At 34.8% G+C, this 21938-nt stretch overlaps 2 pseudogenes; one reads left to right on the top strand and one right to left on the bottom strand.

Annotated features, from left to right (window-relative positions):
- LOC100157010 overlaps positions 5766-21938 on the bottom strand; it is a 59264-nt pseudogene continuing 43091 nt past the window's right edge.
- On the top strand, positions 5783-6483 carry LOC100152976 (annotated as a pseudogene).

The raw sequence follows: 21938 nt of genomic DNA, 5'->3' as shown, positions 1-21938 counted from the left end.
ATGAAAGCCTTCTTCCTGAAGGACAAGTCTCCCAGGGTTTCCTTATCTGAGGACATTAGCCTGGGCCAATGTACTCACTAGGTGACCTCTGGAGTGAAGCCCAGCTTTAACAGGAAGATGCATAAGAGGGTGACTGCTGGAAATTGGTACAACTCGATTTGCCCCACGGGTTAAACTTGAGTTCTATGGGACTTCTTCATTTTCCATCCTTTTAAAAAGGGTGCTCTTTTAGCTGAATTCTTCAACTTAAAATAGTCTGTCTTAGTGTTCTCTTTTAGTCAATTCTTACCTATTTAAGCTTCTTTAATCCTTTTTTTCTTATCTTTTTACTGTATCTTATCTAGCCTGAATTTTTAGTTTGCTCTTTCATCTTATTCATTTTATACTCTACTATCTCCTTTTATCTAAATTGTATGTATTGGCTTTATATGTGTGGTTTAAATTTTATTTACAAACTTCATCTTATCTTTACTGGCAGGAGGTGGCCAGCTGGAGGATAGCCCCTAAATTAACCAAGAGCGGTTGGATTTCTTGTCTTCTCAATAGCTCTTTAAGTTGTCCACTGTATGTTCTTCTTTCTCCTGATAATATAATTTTAATATAAAACATATCAAACTAATAATGTAGAGTCACCTGTTAACTTCATTGTCTCATCCCATCAAGACAATGATATTTATTTTTAGTGCCAGTGGCTTTGACTTACAATTGTGCCATCTCTTCAGAGATTGGCCCAAACTTTCTAAATGATTCCTCATTCAAATTTACAGTTTCTTTTTTCTTTTTTGGCTGCCCCCACATCATATGGGGTTCCCTGGGCCAGGGATTAGATCTGAATGGCAGTTGAAACCTACACCACAGCTGCAGCAACACAGCATCTTTTAACCCACTGAGCCAGGCCAGGGATCAAACTTTCATCCTGTTGCTGCAGAGACATCACTGATCCCCTTGTGCCAAAGTTGGGAACTCCTACAGTTTCTATTTTTTAACAAATGCTTTATATTGATTAGGCCTTACAACTCATGAGCTAGTGAAGAAAACACAGGTGGGAAGTCCTTCAGAATAACCTCCTGGTCCATGTTTAACTCCCTCAAGTATTGCAGCTGTTCCCTTCCTTCTTTCCCATGGTGTCAATCCCTTTAATTAAAGCCTTTGTTATTACTCCTAGAGCACTCTGATTGCCAGATGATTGGTTCCTCTAACTTGAGTCTCCTTCCCTGTTTTTTTCCTTGTGATTACTTCCACAGTACTGTTCTTGAAATGCATCCATCTTCTCAAATGCCTCCTCTAGATCCCATGGTCCATGCATGAAGTCCAAACTCCTCTAGCCAATATTGAAGCCCTTCAGGGTGTCCCAGCCTCCTTTTCCAAACATTTCCACTTCCCTCCCTCATATTAGACAAAATAACCCAACTTAATGGCTCGCTAAACTTCATTTATGTCTTAAACATTTCCACACTTGTTTCTGTGCTCACACCGTTGTTTTTTTTTTTAATGTATTTTTTATCCATTTGTGAATGTCACTATTACACTCACTTTAAAGCCTCTTTCCTATTTTTGACTTTTTTATTTTCTAGATGAAAATAATTAACCTTCTTATGATGTTCCCTGGAGAAATACTATTTATGGAATTAGCATGGGTTTTGGCTCTGGATGGCCCTCCGTTCAAACCACAACTGGGCTATGTATTAATTACTTGACCTGAGGTAAGGTATTTAACTTGTTGAGTCTTATTTCCACATCTCTAAAATGAGGCTAATACAACCCATCTCATAGTGTTGTTAAAAAGAATACATAACATGAAGCATGAAGTTCTGAGGTCTTTTTCCTATTAAAAAGCTTGAGACTCTGATTCAGTATTTGAGGATAAGGAGAAGAAGAGGGAACCTCTCATGTTATGAGTTATAGAATCATGGGATATGGAGTATGTGAATGTGAGAGGTCACAACACACACACACACACACACACACACACACACACACACACTCAAGGAGCTTCTACCCTGAAGCTGAAATTCTCATTGGATATAGTCAGGTTTTCTTGCTTTTCTGATTCTAGCTGGATTAAGAAGCTTTTTTATATAGAGAAATACTTCTCTTTCTGTCGGAGAAATGTTAAAGTGATCCTAGATAGACCACCTTGAAAACAAATCAAGGTGCATAAACCTATTCTTATTATTGAGGTCTATTTGTGTCTGTAGTAATTTCAAATCATGCAAATATACTGATGCCCAGTATATTAAAAATCTAAAATGAGTTTAAAGCAGCCTTGTGGTTGCCAAGAGGGAGGGGAAGGGAGTAGGAGGGACTGGAAATTGGAGTAGATAGATGTAAACTGTAGCCTTTGGAATGAATGAGCAATGGGATCTTGCTGTATAGCACTGGGAACTATGTCTGGTCACTTGTGATGGAGCATGATAATATGAGAAAAAAAGAATGTATACATACATGTATGTGTGACTGCGTCATCATGCTGTGCAGCAGAAAATTGACAGAACACTGTAAATCAGCTATAATGGAAAAAAATAAAAATCATTATTAAAAAAATCCAAAAACATAAAATAAAATGAGTTTAAAACACTAAAGTATTCAACTTAAAAAAGGCTTGACAGTGATGCTAGTTGAGCAGGAAATTTCAACATGTGCAGGAAAATTGGGGGACAAGGGATTTCTTACAGAAGATGTAGAGAGCATAAGAGTTAACAACAGGCTTTTGCTATAAACACACCCATCAGTGCAAGGGAAGAAAGGATATCTTTCTCCTGATTATTCCAATTTTGTGATCGGGTTATGTCCTTAAAGGAATTTAGCCAATGGGGCATGAATTGACATAAGCACAGCTGTCCCTGTGGCAGCAAAATCTGCCTAAAGCTATGAGAAGAGTGAAATTTGATTCACCACTAAAAAGAAAGACAATATGTATTTCGAGTGAGGATTAGTTAGGAGTGAAAGATGGTTTTAAGATACCTCTCTGTGATCTTTCTAAGTTAGTATCAGTTTATGTTGAATAAAAACAGACTGGAAGGGATAGTACATATTCTGAAACAAATTATCATATCCCTCTCTCTCTCTTTCTCTCTCTCACGCACGCGTGCACACACACACACACACACACACACAAAGCACACGCACTTTACAGGATGTATCCAAGTGTGACGTGGATACAATTAGAGATTCTCATTCTAAGTGCAGTAAGTCAGAAAGAGAAAGATAAATACCATACGAAATCACTCATATCTGGTATCTAATATACAGCACAAATGAACCTTTCCACAGAAAAGAAAATCACAGACTTGGAGAATAGACTTGTGGTTGCCAAGGGGGAAGGGGAGGAAGTGGGAGGGATTGGGAGCTTGAGGTCAACGAATGCAAACCTTTGGTCATGGAATGGATTTACAATGAGATCCTGCTGTGTAGCACTGAAAACTATGTCTAGATACTTACAATGCAGACGACAATGCGAGAAAAAAATATGTATACATGTATGTGTAACTGGGTCCCTATGCTGTACAGTGGGGAAAAAAAAGTGTGTTGGGGAAATAACAATAAAAAAATAAATTAAAAAAAAGAAAAAAAAGAATGTTACATGTATGAATACCTACATATACAGTATACTATAGTAATCTCAGTTTTATAATAGTAAATATATTTTACTAAGTGTTTAGTGTGTGCTAGTGCATCAATGCTATCTTAAATACTTAAAGCAACTCTACAAGGTAGATATTATTTCAGTTCCAGTGATGTAGAAACTATAGCTCAGGGTGCTTAAGTGACTTTATCAAGCCAGCTCTAAGAGCAGAATCCTAATGCAAAGTCATCATTCTGTGATCTCTGATTAAAACAAACCAACCAGTCAAGCAAAAAACAAAACCACGCACTGTGCATAACACCAAATCAACCATAAAATTTAAATAGTGTAAATGTTATAAATATCCGTGTACCAGGAAATTTTGTTATTACTTATTTTTTTATTACTTTAAATTTTAGGTTTAATTGTCATCATGTTTATCAGAATATTATTGGCTTGCTTGTTGACTGAAAGTATCCTTTTTTTCTCTCTCTTTTTTTTTAAGGTTGCATCTGTGGCACATGGAAGTTCCCGGGTTATGGGATGAATTGGAGACACAGTTATGGTCTACACCACAGAAACAGCAACACCAGATCTGAGCCACATCTGTGATCTACACCGCGATTATGGCAACGCCAGATACTTAACACACTGAGCAAGGCCAGGGACCTATCCTGCATCCTCACAAAGACAACATCCTCAGTTCTTAACCCACTGAGCCACAAGGGGACCTCTTGAAACTATCTTCTCTTTAACTTGTGTTGTCCTTGTGAATCTAGTTCATGCAAATGCTGAAGTCACCAGGCTGCTTGCTCTATTTCTGCTACCAAAGCATCTGGCTCCTGCTAGCAGCTGGTGATGGCAATACCCAAGGGGTCATGTAGTTTTCATTTTACAAACTTTAGGTAGCAATAAGGACAAAAAATGGTCAAAATAATCATAAATGATGCAGTTGTTGGCCCTTGTGGTAAGCAGTGCTGAATCTTAATGACTAAGATTAAAGGTCAGAGAGTCTTGGCCCAGAATGTACATTATGCTAGTTCAGCAGCCTTAAGCTAGCACTAGAAGAAAATATCCATAAATCTTGAGCCAGAATGGTAGAGAAAAGGGCCAAAAAGGAGACAGCTTGCATTGGGGAGAGAAAGCTGAGTGAAGCGATAAAGCTGGATGAAAGCAAAAATTTGGGGGAAAATAAACTGTGTGGCAGGGCCCAAGAGGGTAAAATTGCTCCGTTTGCAAACTGTCATGGACATACCACAGCTTCTTTCTGACCTCAAATTAGCAGGGCAGTGACATGCAACTACTAATGAGATGCATGTTTTCATGGCTTGATTTTCCTCCTCTTAGGTAAATTATTCTGTGAGTAGAGATACACCATATATATATATATATATATATATATATATATACCTATGACATGGATATATGCCATTATTCTAAAATTGAATAATTCATTCCTTTTAGGATTGATATCATTAATTTTAAGTTTGTCTTTGATAGAACAGACATCCTTCATCTTCACTATATTGAAATTCAGTTCTCCCAACCTCTCTCAAAAACATGTATCCATTTATGTTTTCAATTTACTTTGAGCTATTTTTCAAAAAGTCAGGTCAAGACCTAATTTCTAAAGCAATCTTAACAGTGCTTTATTGTTCACCAGTGACTTATATGATTAAAGAATCCATCAGGATTTTTTTTGTTGTTGTTGTTCTTTCTATAGCATCTCCTTTGCCAATATCTCATTCTTTGTAGTTTGCACTTCAGCATCCTGAATAAAAATTCATGCAAGAAAGGGGTGCTATACCTTAGAAAATGGCAGGTCTATTTCAACAGCCACATAATTTCTTAGAATTTGTGCTTTCTTATTGTGAACATCAACCATATAAATATAAAAAGGCATTCAAATACTTAAATACAGCATCTACCTGAGATTAATAAGGCACCATGGTTTTCTTTCAGCCATGATAATGGTTTTGAAACATCATTCCTAAAAAAATAAAATAAAAAATAAATCCAATTCATTAAAAAACAAACAGACTTAAAGATCGATGCTCAAATTATAAGATTAATGAGTAAGCTACTTTGGTGGGAACATTATGGAAGTTACTAAGATGTGAGGCAAGAACACTATGTGACACAGCTATAGATTTCATCTACATCTGGAATCCCAATAAAGAGCAATTCAGTTCTAGAAATACGAAATAAATTATTTTTTTAATCCTCAATTTACTTGTGGCCCACATAACTTGCAAGAGGTTTAGGAAGAAAGTGGGCACTTAAAGGGGTAGTAAATGGCTCTTCCAGTCCCAGGAGCTTTGGGATCAGCCGAGCCAGGTACAGACATGGCGAAGTCCAAGAACCACACCACACATAATCAGTCCCGAAAATGGCACAGAAACGGCATCAAGAAACCTCGATGACAACGATATGAATCTCTTAATGGGGTGGACCCCAAGTTCCTGCGGAACATGCGCTTTGCCAAGGAGCACAACAAGAAGGGCCTAAAGAAGATGCAGGCCAACAATGCCAAGGCCATGAGTGCACGTGCTGAAGCTATCAAGGCTCTTGTAAAACCCAAGGAGGTCAAGCCTAACATCCCAAAGGTTGGCAGCCGCAAGCTCAGTCGACCTGCGTACATTGCTCACCCCAAACTTGGGAAACGTGCTCGTGCCCGCATCGCCAAGGGCCTCAGGCTCTGCCGGCCGAAGTCCCAGGCCAACGCTCAGTCCAAGGCCAAGGCCACAGCTGGATGTGCAGTTGCAGCTCCAGTTCCTCCAGCCTCAGCTCCCAAAGGTGCCCAGGCCACCACAAAAGCTCCACAATAGAGTTGTTTATCTGCCAATGTGAGGACAGAAGGACTGGTGTGATCCCTTGGCTGTGGTTTATATGGGGCTGGTGTCCTGTGCTGTTTGTACAAATATACCTGCCTCAGGATCTGTCAAAAAAAAAAGGGGGGCGGGGAATAGTAAATGGATAGAAGAGAAGTGGGCTTCTTATCAAGTTAAATGGCATTTATTTAGCATGCGTGCTAATTGCACTAGGATGTGAGGGATCAGGAACTACAGCTCCATCTCTTGTTAGATCTTAGATGCTAAAGTAACACTGATGTGGAAAACATAATATTCCCACCCTGGAACAGAAAGCCCCCCGATACACAAATTGAAATGAACTGACTATAAGACTTAATGACATATTAATATTTTTCTCACTTTTAGACATTTTCTTAAATCATATCCTGTAATAAGCCAAAGCTGAGTAATAGCTTAAAAAATTAAAATATATTAAATTTGTTATAAATGAGGGAAAGGCTACAGTGTCATGAATTGTCAGTGCCTAGAATTGACTTTGATGAAGATAATCTATTAGTTTAAATAATTCTATTATGATTCTATGGGAAAGAAACAGAGACTGTTGACATAGCAAAAGGGTGAGTGTTAAATATATATATACTATCAAATATAATTTTTATCACGACTTTTAGAATACATTGTTCTAAATGAGATAGATCAGATAAGATAGTCTCAAGTGACTAAGATTCTTTACTAATAATAAATGAAGTGAGCAGATATACATTGTTAGTATTAACAACAGTATAAATCAAGTCATTTATATTAGAATAATCATTGGGAAAATATCTATTAAATGTTTGCTTTTCATTCATTCATTTGCTCATTTATTCATGTAATAATCCTTTTTCATTTAAAAATAGATATTACTGATAGTTTATATCACAGTTATAGTTCATTGGCACAAAGAGACCAGGAAAATACTTTCTAAAATTAATTTTTTTAAAGCAACAGTGCTTCTAAGTGGCCAGGGCAAAAGAAATGGAGACATGTTTGATTACATAATTTTTTAAAAAATTTTACTGGAGTATAGTTGACTTACAATTCTGTATTAGTTTCAGGTGTACAGCAAAATTAATCAGTTATAAATATAAATATATCCATTCTTTTCTCCCATATAGGTTATTACAAGCTATTGAGTAGATTTTCCTGTGCTATGCAATAGGTTAATTTTTGTTCTTAAGGAAATAATATGTTTCTTTCTTTCTTTCTTACCTTTTTTTGGCTGCCCCTGTGACATCTGGAAGTTCTTGGGCAGGGACTGAACCCGTGTCCAAGCAGTGACAACATTGGACCCTTAACCCACAAAGCCACCAGTGCAGTTCTTATAGACAGAGTATAGTTGGTCTTGCTTTTTGAGCTAGTTTGACAATATCTGCCTTTTGATTGGAATACTTAGCCTAACAATAGGAATTTTAAAATAACATTCACAAGTGTATCAAAAATATATAACATTTGGAATACATTTAATAGAATACATATAAAATCTGTGCAATAAGAACTGTAAAACTATGTAGAGACAAAAACAAAAATATTGAAATAAATCAAAAGATGCACCATATACATGTTCAACTGAAATTGTGTGTTTTGTGTGTGTGCACATGTGGGTATAAAGCAAACATTTCCAAAAAAGATAAATTCTTATCTTATATAAGCAATTTTTCCACTGTCTCACAAGAATTAAGATTTGAAACCTGAATCCAGGTTTGTCAAACTCTCAAACCCATATTATTTGTAATACATGAAATGACCCTTCTTTGTCTACTTATCATGCTGAAATATTGCTTAATTTTCAAGAACTTCTGTCCTGTTCAGCTGAAAGAGAATGATCTGGATCATCTGGTGTTGGCCCAATGCATTGATCTTTGCCTGGTTTCTTCCTAATACCACGTGCTCCTAGTTAGGTAGGAGATGAATAAGGATCATCTCAAATCTGCCTTGGATTACACTTTAAACTGCTTATACCAGATTTCAGAAGAATCCCAGGAAGTCTTCTTTGAATCATTTAATAAGAAAAATAAAAATTATAACTTGACACATGAAACCTTTGGAAATGTCAAGGATATCTGTAACTTCACCACAGTAGTTACATTCATTACTCCCAGTCTATTTTACAAGAGTTAGTGTGAAGCATTTCCCGTAAGATATTCCAGCAGGCTCCTTTAAGGGATCAAGATGGCAGAGAAACTCAGAAAATAGTCTCCTATTGTGGAGCTAGTCTTGGAGGGAAATAACCCAAATAATAGAACAAACAATAACTTAAAAAAAAAAAACAGAAGAAAATTAGCTTCAGAATAATGAATAAAGGGGTCCAAGAGGAGACTGAGGGGACAATTTAGGTTTGGGGAAGAATTCTTATCTAGGGTCATGTATGATTACTTAGCAGCCTGAAGAAACTTCAGGCTAACAAAATTGTAATAGGACTGATATTTCTCAGGCTAAGCTCTAATTCTAAAAAATACAAGTAAAAAATGGTCAAATGGAGAATGTTATATTTTTATGGAAATAAGGATTATTTACTTTTTAATTATTTATTCTACAAATACTATTTGACAGCCTACTAAAAACTGTCTTGGCAAAATACTAAGGGTAAATAAATGATTCAGATATGGATTCTGCCCTCAAGGAATGTACTGTTTATGAAAATAAGTACATAATAAGGCATTTATAAAGTAAGTGCTGTCAGGTTTTGCCAAGTTACATAGTGCTAAAACAACAACCCTCAAATCTATGTGGCTATGCACAATGCATTTTTATTTCCTTCTCATGCAGTACCTTCTATAGGGCTGAATGCCTTCACAAGGCAGGTGTTCTTCACATGTTGGTCCACTGTTCAGGCTGCTTCAATCTTATGACAATTCCACATCAACAGATGATTTTAGGATCCATCATGACAGAGGAAGAGGGACCTAGAGAATAGAGCATCAGAATTAAATATCACACCAGGAAGTGACATTTGTCACTTCCACTCATATTTCATTATTCAGTTAAGTTGTATAGCCATGCCTCATTTCATGCCAGGGAAAATGCCCCAATGTGCTTGTAAAAAGAGGACAACCAGGTATTAGTGATGAGTGCTTATTCCTACAGTGTGTTATATGATAGAGGTTTAGTCAAAGGATTATGGGTAACTGGTCAGTTAGTAACAGAGGGTAAAGTGGCCACTGTTTGCATTTTCTTATAGTTGTGGGATGGAAATATAAGTTGGTAAATCCTGACATATATAGTAAAAGGAAAAGATAGGAAATCATTAAATTAGAGTCTCCCTGTATACCCTAACCTCTAACCTAACAATAACAAATATGAATTTTATACCCTCTTGTATAAAGTCCTGTGTGAAACACAAAATAAATAGGAAATATGATTTTGGTTCTTAAAGAGCTTACAAAATAATGGGGAGGTGAGATAAACCTAAAGAAATGCAGTAAAAGATTATCAATCTGATAACCTATGAACTGGAAATCTTTATTACCTCCCTACGTATATAGGACAATGAAATGATAACCCTGAGACACTGAAAAACGCTAAAGTGCTTTCAGATTCATTAAAGGAATGTTAAAATATTTTAAAATAGTTTAGGTTTGAGGCTATTATTGAATTTTAATACTAGATAATGGGCCATTCATTCAAGCATATATTACATATCTCTTTTAACTTGAACCTGTGATGAACTACAGTAACCCATTCTCTGTTCATTTATAAACAAAATTAGAGAAACAGATAAACATTTGCTCCTAGCAACATCTGCACAGAATTGCTTATGCATATTGAACAATCATAGTGATTTATAATGGGAGTAAGATGGAAGTGGGTTAAGTAAGAGTTTATATTAACAGGCTATCTGAAGAAGATGAGCATGTTTTACAGGAGAGGTAGGAGGAATTTTGGAGCACAGGGACATAAAGATGAGTGGAGGCATTTTAGAAAACGAAACGAGGTTTTGAAACAGATGTATGAACTTGGTCACATTAATTGTGATTGTGTAGCTAGAGAAGATTATATAATGGACAACAGCAGGATGAAGAAAGATCTAATAATGGGTAGAATCTACATGCTTAGGACCAGGAGTTTTTGTGAGCTTCAAACTACAAATTAAAACCCATTCAGGTGCTCAGTAGGCAGGGCTATAGATTCAGTTCTATATTTGTTTTAAGATAGGTTGGATAAGGAGAAGCTTCCAAGATGATTGGTGCTGGAATATAGACATGATCCCAGGAACTGCCAGAATAGAATGTGAATCCAAAAGGCTACCAACACTAGATTGGGTATTCTTTAGGTTTCTCTCTGAGGTACTCTTTTTTTACTATTTAAGTGACAATATCCTTTGCAATGATATCAGTTACCATTAATAGGCTTACAACACTTATTCAGAAACAGAAAAAGCAGCATATAGTGGTAAATTGTGTACTCAAAAAAAGGTTAGCTCTTATTATATGTCTATCAAGATCTATGTACCTGAACAAGCATTTGCATATCCATCCATCTACATATTGCTATTTCCACTTAGATACCCAAAAGAAAACTCAAGCTCAACAGGTGTAGAAGTATCCTCCATCTACCCTGACCTATTCTTGTGCTGTAGTCCCATTTTATTCAGCCTGCTGAATGTATCTCCAACATCTATCTCACTGTCTCTCCATGTTGTCTGCCACATAGTACATGCCCAAATATATTAGTATGTGAACAAAGATGTAGTAGGTATATACAATGGAATATTACTTGGCCATAATAAAAACAAAATAACACAATTTGCAGCAACATGGGTAGACCTAGAGATTATCATACCAAGTGAAGTAAGTTAGACAAAGACAAATATCATATGATATCACTTATATGTAGAATCTAATAAAAATGAGACAGAAGAACATATTTACAAAACAGAAACAAACTCACAGATTTCAAAATAAAACTTATGGTTACCAAAGGGGGAACATAAGGGAAGGGATAAATTAGGAGTTTGGGATTAAAGTACACATGCTACTATACTTAAAATAGACAACTAACAAGGATCTACTACGTATTACAGGGAAATCTACCCAATACACTGTCTGATAAAAGAATCTCCAAAAGAATGGCTATATGTATATGTATAATTGATTCACTTTACTGTACACCTGAAACTAACACATTGTAAGTCAACTATACTCCACTAAAATTTTTAAAAATTTAAAAAATATAATTAACAACAACAACAATAAAGACTAGATAAGAGCAATGAAGAAGCTTACTTTTGAGTGTGACTCCAAGGTTATAAACTTAGGTAGAAATGTGACTGGAAATTGTAGGGAAAAGAATGTGGACTTGAGAATCAGGTTTCAATTGTTGTCACTATTTGAAATCTGCTTTACTTATCCAACGCCTCATAATAACAGAGCACAAATCATCAATAAGGCCTTAGAAAGGGCAGTTTTTTCAACAAGCAGTCCTTCATTACTTTCAAACATTTCCACATCTTACCAATTATATCCACACCCCCCCAAAAAAACAGTGCAAAATTATGGTAAAGAAAGAAGATAAAACTCTCTACTATCACAGAAATTTAGTTTCTTCTTGGCTTATACCACTCTTAAAAATAAGAAGTACATCCTCTAGAGAGATGCTTGAAGGACACAAGTTGGCATCAACTTATACAAGAAAAAGGGCATGCTTTGATGGATGGATAAAAAAGGAAGCATGGGGAAAGAAGATATTTCAGATGAAAGAAATGACACACAAAGAGGATTAGTGAAGGGTCAAAACAATATATGAACATATCAACATTTCCTGCAAAAACATTCAATAAAAATGTCAACAAGGAAAAGCCTGGTTGGCAATAATACAGCCAAAATGTGTAATTTAAGTGAGGAAAGTAGTCTAACTGAGCTCAACATGCCTATTAACACTTATTTACTAGCCTCAGTGGAACAAAATAATGAAAGATGAGATTTTGAAATGAATAAAATGTATCCAATTTATAAGCAAATGAAAAGATAGTGAGCTCAGAGCCAAAAAATATTCCTCAATTAAACTTCTTTTCAATGGCTTTAGTTTAACCAGCTGGATTTTTATTTAAAGTTCTAAAAAACTATTATCTTATTCAACCTTTTGAAAAGCAGGAGTTTCCCTTTAATGAGTGATCTATTTCTTTTTATAAAATGTAAGTAAACATTAACTGCTGTTCTGCACACATGGAACACAATAAAACTGACAGATAAATGGAAGGCACAGTCCCTATTCTCAGAGACATGACATTCTATGAAGAACAAACACAACAAATGGCAAATGGGATATAAGGACATATATAGCTCACAGGCATGCAGATCCCTGGCCTTGCCTCAGATTTCAATTCAGAGATGCTGGTCAACTTTGGTGGCAGGTGATAATTCAGGGTCTATGCTTAACATAACATTATGATTTTGAGGATGACTCCTCAATAAACTGTAGCTTAAGGTCAAAATGTTCCAATTAAGTATTCCTCTTGCAATATACTAATATATGCAGTGTAATTTAGTAAAATTGGCATTCCTAAATATATAAAAATTATTTAAATATTTTATTTAAAGAAGTAAACTTTTACCACCTGGAAAATTCTCTTTCATTATGATGCTGAATAAATTGGATGTTACTATACAAGGAAACATATTTCATCTTTCATCTCAATTTTAAATGTTAAGATAAAATCACAATATAAATAGATAAATATAAATATCTGATGTTCTTATGTCAGAACATTCAACATGAAGGAATAGTTTAATAGGTTAAAGTTCTGATTATTAAATGCCAAATAGTAATGTTTTATCTCTACACATGAAAATGAGGTTTAAAAACTGTGAAATCAATAGATAAGTCAATCTAATTAACAGATATTTTGGAACTCCAATCAAGATGGTAGAGTAGAAGGATATGGAGCTCACCTCCCCCGACAAATACATCAAAAATACATCTACATGAGGAATAATTCTCACAGAATACCTACTGAACACTGGCAGAAGATATTATAATACAACCAAAGTTGTAAGAAAGATGAACACATAACTAAGTAGGATAAAAATAAAGGAATCTGAATGGGACTTGCTTCATGAGAGGGAGCTGTGAAAGAGGAAGGATTCCTTCACCCTGGGAACTTCCTTCACTGGCTGGGAGATCAACCAGGACAGAAAGGGAGCTCAAGAGGCTCAGACAAGAGTATGGCAACTATCCTGTGCATTCAGAATGGAGAGAGACAAGTACAAACAGTTCTGGCCACCTCACTACATCCTGCGATACATGTCTGCTAGTGTGTGGGGTGGGCTGGGTCCTGAAACTCTGGCTTCATAGGACAGACAGTGCGGAGAGCACTGTGGTTGGTGTGCAGAGACAGACTGATTGTGGTCTGGGCTGCAACCAGGAGTGGACGCCTAACAGAGCCTGAAAGGGAAAAACCTGCAACCTAGGATACTCTACCCAGCAACATTATCATTTAGAATAGAAGGAGAAATAAAGAATTTCTCAGACAAGCAAAAACTAAAAGAATATAGCAATACTAAACCTATCCTAAAAGAAACATTGAAAGATTTTCTCAAAATAGAAAAGAAGCAAGAATCTATAGGAAAGAGAAAATCACAATTGAAACTCACTTAAATATCCCAGTATATGGATTAAAAGTATGGAAATTATAATAACTAAATGAATAGCAAAAAGATAAACATGAAGATGTAGAAGAGGGCATCAAAATTATAAAATGTGGGGAGGGGAGTAACAAAATGTAAATTTTTAAAAATGTGTTTGAGCTGTTAAGACTACCAGTCTAAAACAAGTTGATATAGTAATGGGTTAATATACAAGAGATTCCCAAAAAAAACAAAAAGAAAAGAACAAAAGCAAAAATGATCAAACCACAAAAGGAAAAACAAATAAAAAAGAAAAAATACAAAATAAACTGGAAAATAAAGTTTAAAATTATTGATAGATAAATACATACCTATCAATAATTACCTTAAATGTCAATGGCATAAATGCTCCAATCAAAAGACATAGAGTGGAATACTGTATAATAAAAGATCCTACCATATTCTTCTTATAAGAGACTCACTTAAGGGCAAAGGACACACATAGATTGAAAGTGAGGGGATGGAAAAAGATATTTCTGCAAACAGAAATGAGAAGAAAGTGGAGTAGCAATACTCAAATCAAAGAAAGTAGACTTTAAACATGGTGATGAAGAAAAATGAAGGACACCATGTAATTATAAAAGGATCAGCACAAGAAGATATACTACACTGGTTAAAAAATATATAACCTTATATAGGAGCACCCACTACATAAAACAAAATACTAAAAGATAAAATGGGAGAAGTAGAAATGAATATCCTACTACTACTACTAACAATAGTACTTTAACACTGCACTACATCAGTAGGAAAAAAAAACTCTAGTTAGAAAATCAATAAAGCAATAGCAATTCTTTTTTTTCTTTTTTTTTTTTGGCTCATTGCCAATAATATTTATTTTCATTTAAGAAAGACATCCAAATCAAAACTTTTTTTTTTCTTTTTAGGGGTGCACCTGCAGCATATGGAAATTCCCAGGCTAGCAGTTGAATTGGAGCTGGAGCTGCCAACCAATGCCACAGCCACAGCAACTCAGAATCCGAGCTGTGTCTGTGACCTACACCACAGCTCATGGCAATGCCAGATCCTTAACTCACTGAGTGAGGACAGGGGTAAAATCCTCATCCTCATGGATACTAGTCTGGTTTGTTACAATTGATCCACAACAGGAACTCCCAAAACTTTTTTAAAACAAATTATATAGAACACAAAACATTTGGAAACATTAACTCAATTCAAAATAATGACATTCTTTGACTACACTCTGGTGCTGGCCAGTATGAAGATTACCTAAATCTAGGATTTTATGTGTGCTTGACCAGTATTTCTTCCTAAAATTCAATGGTAATAATGATTCAACTTTATAATGTTAGGCAAATCTTCTATGTTTTTTTTTAAACCCCACATTTTTTAAAACAAAATTTCTTTAAGCTAAAGAATACTTGATTTACAATGTTGTGTCAATTGCTACTGTACAACAAAATGACCCAGTCATATATATGCATACATCCTTTTTATCATATTATCTTACATCATGTTCTATCACAAGAGATTGTATATAGTTTCTAGTGTTATACAGTAGCAACAACAGAGATTCTAAACGACACAAGAGAACAGTTAGACTTAATTGATGTTTTCAAGACATCATATCCCAGAAAATGAAATGTATATTCTTTTCAAGTGCACATGAAACATTCTCTAAGATAGTTGACATACCAGGACATAAAAAGAGACTCAAAAATTTAAGAGGATATAAATTATTTCAAGGATCTCTTTTGACCACACTGGTCTAAAACCAGCAATCAACCACAGAAAGAGAAATGAAAAGAAAAAAGATTACATGGAGGCTAAGCAACATGTTACTAAAAAACTAATGGGTAAAGGTTGAAATGAAAGAGGTAATTGAAAATACTGTCCTCACCCTAATACCAAAACCAGACAATGACAATACCAAAAGAGAAAATTGCAGGCCAATATCTTGGATGAATGTGGATTTGAAAATTCTCAACAAAATATAAGTAAACTAAATCCAACAACACATTTAAAAGATCATACACCTGGATCTAGTGAGGTTCATCCCAGGGTCATAAGGATGGTTCAACATACACAAATCAATCAACATGATAATATCACATTGACAAAAAAAGTTAAAAAACACATGATCATTTCAAATAGATGCAGAAAAAGCATTTGAATCTACAATGATTCATGATAAAAATTCTTACTAGAGTGGGTATAGAGGGAACATATCATAACCCGATAAAAGCTATTTATGTCAAACCTACAGTACCCAATGGTGGGAAGTTGAAAGCCTTCCCACTAAAATCTGGAACAGGTTAAAGATACCTACTCTCACCACTTCTATTCAACATAGTATTGGTAGTGCTAACCTTAATAACTAGACAAGAGAATGAAATAAAAGTATCCAAATTAGAAAGGAAGAGGTAAAACTGTCATTAGATGCTGAAGATATGATATTTGATACTCTATATAGAAAACCTTAAAGATGCCACACAAAAAACTACTAGAACTGATAAATGAATTCAGCAAGGTAGTAGGATACATTAGCACACAGAGATCTGCTACATTTCTTTATGCTAATAATGACATATCAGAAAGAGAAAGTAAAAATAACAATCCCTTTTAAAATTTATCAAGAACAATAAAATATTTATGATGAACCCCATGAAAGAGGTAAAAGGCATATACTAAGAACCACCAAACTCTGATAAAGGAAATTAAAGGTAATTTGAAAAAATGGAAAGATAGCCAATGATCTCTTATTAGAAAAATTAATATTGTTAAAATAGCCAAACTACACAAAGCTATCTACAGATTTAATGTTATCCCTATCAAATTACCCATGACATTTTTCACAGAACTAGAACAAATAATCCTAAAATTTATGTGGAACCATAAAAGATCCATAATTACCAAAGCAATCCTGAAGAAAAAGAACAAAAATGGAGGCATTACCCTTCCAGACTTTAAAGAACACTACAAAGCTACCGTAATAAAAATAGCATGCTATTGGCACAAAAATAGACTTAAGGATCAATGGAACAAAATAGAAAGCCTTGAAATAAATCTACACACCTAAAATCACTTGATTTTTGACAAAGGAGGCAAGAATATACAATGGAGAAAAGACTGTCTTCAGCAAGTGGTTTTGGGAAAGCTGGACAGCCTCATGTAAATCAATAAAGATGGAACATTTCCTCACGCTCTACACAAAATTAAACTTAAAATGGCTTAAAGACTTAAGTATAAGACATGACACCATAATATCCTAGGAGAGAACATAGCAAAATATTCTCTGACATAAATAGTATCAATGTTTTCTTAGTTCAGTAGTCGCAAGGCAACAGGAATAAAAGCAAAAATAAACAAATGAGACCTATTAAAGCTCATAAGTTTTGCATGACAAAGAAACTATCAACAAAATGAAAACAATCTGAATGCCAGACTAGGGCTTTTGCACATCTTTCATGTAAAACATGCTTGTTTTGCCATGCAATCTGCCCTCAACCAGAGGCTATCCAAAGTCACTGTTGAGCACAAATGGCTAGCTCTCAGAGCCTTCAGCAAAGTCCTTAGAGATCTGTGTGGAAAAGTTTCTCTGAGTTCTTAACCTTCTTTAAATGAATGTGATCCAATTATTCCTTTCCTTTATGATTTTTGTTGCCCCAGTGACACTCTCCTTACAATTATTTACAAATGCTGACATTTTCATAAGAGACTTATTGAAATATAATTCACATAGCATAAAATTTACCACATTTCAATTCTATGATTCAGTGATTCTTAATGCAGGTAAAGAGTCATGCTATCATCACCATTATCTAATTTTAGAACATTTTTATCCCTCCAGTAACAAACCCCCTACCTATTAGCTACCATTTCCCCATTGTTCCTAACCAGGTCTTAGAAATCATGAATTTATGTTCTTTCTCTACAACTTTGCCTGTTCTGGACATTTCATATAAATAAAATTACATAACATGTGGCTGTATCAGTTAGGGTTTGCCAGAGAAACAGAACAAACAGGATGTATATATATATATATACAAAAAAAAATTCAGTATAAAACTTGACTCACATAGCTATGGAGGCTGTGACACCCCATGGGCTATTGTCTGTAAGCTAGAGAACCAGGAAAGCTTCAAGAGTGTAATTCAGTCTGAGTCTGAAGGCCTGAGAACCAAGGAAATCTATGGTGTTCATCCCAGAATTTGCCCAAGAATGGGGGGCATTTATGTCCAAGGGCAGAAGAAGTCTGATGTCCAAGCTCAAGAAGAGAGGGAATCTACCTTTCTTTCACCTTTTTATTCATTAGAATCTCTGATGGATTGCATGCTACCCGCCTTCATGAATGAGGGTGGATCTCTTCACTCAGTCTACTCAATCATATGCTAATTTCTTCCAGAAACATTTTTACAGACACACCCAGAAATAGTGTTTTACCAGCTATTGGGGTGGCTCTTAGCCCAGTCAAGTTGACACATAAAATTAACCATTACAGTGTCCTTTTGTGTCGTTTTTCTTTCACTTAACATCATGTTTTCAAGTTTTACCCATGTTGTAGCATGTATCAGTACTTCATTCCTTTTTCATTCCCCATTTTTTTTTTTTGGTCAAATAATATTTCATTGACTGGATATACAACATTTGCTTATCCATTCATCAGTTGAGGGACATTTGAGTTGCTTCACTTTTTTGCCTATTATAAATGATATCGTTGAGAATATTCATAAACATATTGTTGTTTGGTTGTGTTTTATTTCTCTTGGTTACATACCTAGGAGTGAAAATGGTATGATATCTTTATCATTTTGAGGAACTTTCCACTATTTTGCAAAGTGGCTGTAATATTACATAATCCTACCATTATATGATATATGAGGGTGTGATTTTCTTCACATCTGTACAAAAACTTGTCATTGTTGGTGGCTTTTTATTTTAGTCATGATGATGTATGTAGAGTGGTAATTTGTTGTAGTTTTTATTTGCATTTTTCTAATAACTGATGATGCTATTTTTTCATGTGCTTATTTTTGCCATTTGTATATTCTTTTGATAAATGTCTTCAAATTACTTGCTTATTTTTATTTATTTTTCTTTTTTTATTTATTTTTTTATTTTTATTTTTTAATTTTCCCACTGTACAGCAAGGGGATCAAGTTATCCTTACATGTATACATTACAATTACATTTTTTCCCCACCCTTTGTTCTGTTGCAACATGAGTATCTAGACAAATTTCTCAATGCTACTCAGCAGGATCTCCTTGTAAATCTATTCTAAGTTGTGTCTGATACTTGCTTATTTTTAAAGTTGAGTTATTTGGTTTTAATTTTTGAATTATATGAGTTCTTTATATGTTCCAGATATGTCCCTTATAAGATATGTAATTTGCAAATATTTCCCCCAATTCTGTATATTGTATTTTTGCTTTCTCTAGTGTCAATTGAAATGCAAAAGTTTTACATTTTGATAAAGCCCAACATATCATTTTTTTTGGTCACTTGTGCATTTGGTATAATATCTAAAAAGCCATTGCCTATCCTAATGTTATAAAGATTTATTTTTATGTTTTCTTCTGAGAGTTTTATAGTTTTAGCTTTTATGTTAAGATCTATGACCTATTTTCACTTTCTTTTTGTGTGTGGTGTGAAATAGTTGTCCAGCTTCATATTATTCCTTGTTGACATCTGGTTTTCTCAGCACCATTGATTGAATAGATTATTCTTTTCCTACTGAATTGTCTTGGCACCACAGACACAACTGTATTTTAATGGTTACCATACATGTTTAAGCACATCCTTATCCTTCAATAAATTCTTTCATAAATTTAAGATTAAATATACTATTTAATTTCTAAGCAAATGTTTATGGGAAACACAGATGGATTAATTTATTGTAAGTTTGGTGGCCTTAGAAATTGACTTAAAAACTTGTCTTTATTTCCAAATTAGGAAGAAGGATGGATGCATATTCAAATCCTGAAGGTTGACTCTGGTTGAATCTACTTCTCAGAGGATCATTTAAGACATTTCCAATAAGGAGACAGGGCCCCTGAGTACAGAGACTTATCCATAATAAAACATAATTAAGAGTCCCTGATCTCTGTGATCGGAGAGACAGAGATCAATTCAAAAAACAGACCAACTCAAAAAAAAAAAAAAAAGGAAGAGGAAGTCTCCAGTTTTGCCTACCCAGTTCTTTCCAAATTCACTAGTGAGGATAGAGTGAATGAGGGAATGTAGGAAGATCAGGTGTGTAATGCTAATGGATTACGATGTCAGAGTCATGCATATGAAAAGAAACATAAGGCATGGAAAGCAAGCATTTTCCCCTAAAACTTCTACCATACTTCTGGCAGGATGCCAGCCTCTGGTGCAGGTTCCTGTTCACTTCCACACCCTACTTTCCCAAGGTATTTGGTGAGGAGAATCTGATGCTTATCTTGTTCAAGTATAGCTTTAAGATGAGGGTTATCACATACACATTATAATTGTTCCTTTATTTTGATGCCTTTCATATGAACAGTCAGTCACCATAAATGATGAATTTTTTTTATTCCCTTTCACCCAAAGACCAACTGACTCATGAAACAGCTCAAAGCAAAAAGCAAAGGATAAATTTGTTGAGATATATTTTTTCTTTTTTTTAAAACTGTGTAGGCAAAAAGGCCATTATTGGAGGATTCTTGGTCTAAATATACTCTAAATTTTGGATGGAAATTGATGGTAATCTACACTGGGCCCAGGATTCATTTCTGGGCTCTACAAATGACATTTTGGCTTTACTTTACATGGAGCCAAAGGAAATTGTTCATTAACATTTGCAAGCTGTTTCATTGTATTCACAGTCTGATGAAAATGAGTTGAGAGCCAGAAAATGTGAACTGAATTTCTATTTCTATCATTGACTCCATGTGTGGCTTTGGACAGAACTCTTAATTTCCCTGAACCTATTTTCTCCATCTGTAAAATGGGGATAACAACAATAGTAAAGTTAGTTCCCGTATATAATTTTTAAAAGGCTCTCTCACAAATGAGACAGATACAATTAAATGACTCATGTGAATAAAAGTTGGAAAATAAAAGTTTCCTATAAATCAAGTCCCAAAGTTTAAGGAACATGCACATATTGGAAAATCTGGCATAAAGTATAACATATTTTCCATTTTTAAAATTATGATGGCGATACATTAAGAAATCTTGACTTTAGCAGGCAATAGCAATCATTAAATTAATTTTTAGTACCTTTTTTTTCATCAAGCAGATGTGTCTTTTTTTCCCCAGAATTTCAGTACAACTACTTTTCTAACAGTTTCTGGGTTACAGCAGATGTTTTTTACATGTGGTTCTGTGTTTCAGAGCTTAGCATAATACCCAAACCTACAGAGTAACAAGTTAGTTATTTGAGTTCTATGGTATAAAACCAACACATTCAGAGGTGGTTTAAAAAACTCTAAATACTTCGTAATATTCCCAATAATCCATTTTACATTTTCTTTAAATAGGGAGCTCATTATTTCAACAACTTGAAAAATTTCAAGTTCACACTGTAAGGAACACATCTGCCACAGAAACAGGCACTCTCTGCTTCCACATCACTAAAATGAATACAGCACTTCAGATGGCTGCTGGGTCCTTGGGAGCAAGAGGGTCTCTTTAGATGTAGCATATGGCTTCACTTGTTCCATGTACACTTTCATTATAAAAACATCCAGTGTATAAAAGAAAAGCTTTTGGCTATTTCCCAGATCATACGGTTGGCATTTACCTACTGAATCCAAAGGGGTTTATTTTAGCTTCCCTTTCATTTTGAGCTATTCAGGGATTGAGAAAATGATCAAGTTCTATTGTTCGTCATATTTCTTCGGCTGCATTACTAGGTAAATGTTTAGGTTAACCTTGGTTTACTGAAATAATGGCTATTTCAAGGGACT

Source organism: Sus scrofa, chromosome 1, assembly GCF_000003025.6.
Source record: "Sus scrofa isolate TJ Tabasco breed Duroc chromosome 1, Sscrofa11.1, whole genome shotgun sequence".
Taxonomy (NCBI): domain Eukaryota; kingdom Metazoa; phylum Chordata; class Mammalia; order Artiodactyla; family Suidae; genus Sus; species Sus scrofa.
This window is presented reverse-complemented; position numbering and strand designations above follow the sequence as displayed.